The following is a 3,436-nucleotide window of genomic DNA, read 5'->3' on the forward strand; positions in this document are numbered from 1 at the left end:
ACTTTATCTCTCTGGTGTTGATTCCCTCATCTTTAAAATGGAGATAATACTACCTCCATGATTCAGTTGTTATTATATATATATATATATAATACTTTGTAAATGTCAAAGCTCCTGCTAGATAAATGCTGGTTATATTTATTGTTATTCAAGAGTCCTTTCTTAGTCTCTCTAGCTAAAAGTGTCTTGTCTGCTAAGTTTGTATTGTAACCACTTTGTCTATAACTTGCTTTTTGGTGTTCATTTCAATTGTGCTGGCTTCATGATCCTATTTGGGGTTTTCTTAGAAAAGATACTGGAGTAGTTTGCCATTTCCTTTTCCAACTCATTTCACACATAAGGAAACTGAGGCAAACAGGGTGAAGTGACTTGCCCAGGGTCACAAAAGTTAAAGTCTGAGGCCAGATTTTTATTCATATATTTTTCAAACTTTTTTTTCTCTCCTTTAGAACATGTGGTCTTTGAGGGCAGGAAACGTTTCCCATTCTTCTGTGTGCTTAGCACAGTGTCAGGCTTGACACACAGTAAACACTTAATAAATGCTTATTGATTTGATGAAATCACAAAAGTAACCCAAAAGGGATTAATTAATTAATTAAACAAGTGAATAAATGCAAATTAGGATGATTGGACCTAAACTTCCTGATCATAGGTCTTCCTGGCTCCAGGAAAAGTCCTCTGTCCACTGTTATCTGCAGTTTCCCCTAGTTTAAGGAATATTTTTTCTGCATAGTGCTTGATATGAAATATAGAAATCCCAGCTCTGCCCCTTACTACCTGTGTGATCATAGGCAAGTTTAATTACCACTCTAAGCCTTAGTTTCTGTAAAATGAGGGGGGTGAACTAGATGACCTCTAAAGTAGCCTCTAGAATTACACCTCCGGTCCTATGACTTCTAGACTACCCCATCCTTTAAATATTTCTGCAGAAAGACAGAATGTCAGGTTGGAGAGTTCTTCTGATTTCTCAAGGGTAAGGGCACCCAAGGCATGTCACCTGACTGAATCACAGATACTATTTGGCTTCCAGGAATCACCCCTGAAATCTCCCAGAAGGAGAGCTATTCCGGTTAGATGAGAGCCGCACAGCCAGCTTCTGACTGCGGAACCCAACAGGCTCTGCTAGTTTGGGGGAGCGGGGATAGGGAGGGGAGAGCAATATGGAAGGAGGAAGAAGGCACTTGGTTTTCTTATTGAAGATGTGATTATTTACTTTGGAAGATGATATTTTATCACCAGCGGCAGAAGAGTTTCATTTTTAAACCGCCAGCTGCCTTCTCTCTAGTTGTTAGTCCTCAATCTCCCGTTTCATGTGTGCTATGGAATAACAGCAAACCCCAGGGTGACGAACATGTTGGAGGGCTTTGTTCTGTTATTTTTTTCCCCGGCAGCTGTAGAGTCCGCTTCTGCTGAAGAGAGGCCTTCAAGTTCGAGGGTTTTTTTTTTTAAATAAATAAATATGGCAGATGATGGATTTCTCCAGTTCCCCCCCCCCCTCCCCACTAACACCATACATGCATACCTCTTGGTTTTCTGTATTTCCAGCTCATCTCGCCCTCCCCTCACCCACCTTCTTTCATGGCCATGGAGCTAGTGCCAAGTCTCCGAACAGCCACAGGGACGACTCCCCAAACATCTTCCAGAATCTCTTCTCAGACCCCTCCCAGTAGCGAGCTGCTCCCCCACCCCCCACGCCCCACCCCAGCCTCCTCAGAGGCATTGTTAGCTGGCAGTTGGAAATCATAAGTCAGGACGGCGGACAGAAGGCATCCCTCTCTGTCCTCCGCTGCACAATCCAACTTCATTTCTTGTCTGGAGCCTGCCAAGCCAATTAGAGGAAGCCGACAGCAGCCCTATGCCAAGCTCTGTTATGTGGGGACCTTCAGCCTCCCTCTTTGTGGAACCAAGGAGGCTGGGAACCCAGGGCTGAGGCAGGTCTTTGTGGCCCATTGATCCATCACCTTCAATGGTGCCATTAGGTTACCCACACAGGAAGCTAAACTTGCCATTAAGTCACCTAGAGGCGGCAATTCGGCTGAGTTTCAGTTCCTGGTTTTCCACTGTATAATACTGAGAGGATATAGCAATTCATTATGACAAACCCTGGGAAATATTTCCAGTTTCTAATTTGCACTTAATGGAGCAACCTTCACAAGGACCTAACCTTTTCCTTTCCAGTTAGCCTGACTGAGCTCTGAATCTTCTACTTGGCCAAATGCCTCAAGGTCTGCATTTGGCCAGAGAACTGACTGGCAATCTGGAGTCCTGAGTTCCAGTCCCAACAGGACCACTAAATGGCTGTGTGATCTTGCATTAATCAAAGTCATTCAACCTCAGTTTCTTTGTTTGCAAAAAGAGCAAGATGGCCCCTCCCAGTTCTAATATTTCTAGGGTACTCTCCACCCCCAGACAAAACAGGTTGGGAAAGTGGACTTCTAATGGAATAGCACCCAAGACCTGCCCTTCACTTCATAGGCATAGTCAGACCCAGAGGCACATGTCCTCTTGAAAATAAACTAGCTACTCTCCCCTTAGTTTGGGGTTTATCTGTGTATTGAAGAGAGGAAAAAGTGGGAGATACTTTGTTTCTGTTACTTTTGTAAGGCAGTCAGAGAACTGGAATAGGAGAAGGTTTGGGGGAATCAGATTTTGGGTAACAAAAGGAAGGGGAAGTGATTTGGAACATCTATTAAAGTAAGTGCTGATAACAAAGATTTTTTACAAGAAACCTATTTTCCTTCCTATTCCCCCAAAGGAGAACTACATCATCTGAAGTGAGGGGCCATGTTTTGCAGCTCAGGTTAGTATATAGGATGCTACTTTGCTTTATTAGCCAGAGGAAGATACAATTCAACAAGGACTTTATTAAATACCTACTGTGTGTTAAGCACTGAGCATACAAAACTGAAAATGAAATGATTCCTATTCTCAACAAGTTTATATTCCATTGGATCAACAACATGTACATGGGGGAAAGAAATCCAAATTATATGCCTGTAACTTGGATTTCCAAACCTGGGATATTTGTTTGCGGCTGCTTAGGTATGACTGTATCAGTGGAAAGAATGCTGATGCAAGCTTGTGTGCCTGTTGTGAGGGTAGAGTTGGTATAAGGGTGTTGGAGAGGAGATATTTTCATTCCCTCTTCAAGAGAAGACACACATTGTTCCAGACTCTATTGGGGACCATCTCAAGACAAGGAGAGAGACATACTTTAGAAGACATACTATTGAAGAGCCAGCTTCAGTTTCATGCCTGCCTTCCACAGTCTGTCTGTTTATCTCCCTCTCTCCCCACCACCCTCCTTCTCCTCCTTCTCCTCCTCTCTCTTTCTCTCTCTCTTCCTCCCTTCTCCCTCTCCCCCTCATTCCCTCCCTCTATATTATCTCTCTTTCCCCCTGTGTCTCTCTCACTATCTCTCTGTCTTTCTCTATTT

At 43.5% G+C, this 3,436-nt stretch overlaps 1 long non-coding RNA gene across 1 annotated transcript; it reads right to left on the reverse strand.

Moving 5' to 3' along the window:
- Positions 1-1,185: 1,185 nt before the first annotated feature.
- LOC103096364 (uncharacterized) lies at positions 1,186-1,659 on the reverse strand. The gene is made up of 2 exons (XR_001627034.2): positions 1,523-1,659; positions 1,186-1,421 (listed from the first exon to the last, which is right to left on the reverse strand). It is a non-coding gene; the product is annotated as an uncharacterized LOC103096364 (long non-coding RNA).
- Between the last annotated feature and the right edge of the window lie 1,777 nt (positions 1,660-3,436).

The sequence above is a fragment of the Monodelphis domestica genome, chromosome 1 (assembly GCF_027887165.1).
Source record: "Monodelphis domestica isolate mMonDom1 chromosome 1, mMonDom1.pri, whole genome shotgun sequence".
In the NCBI taxonomy this organism is placed as follows: domain Eukaryota; kingdom Metazoa; phylum Chordata; class Mammalia; order Didelphimorphia; family Didelphidae; genus Monodelphis; species Monodelphis domestica.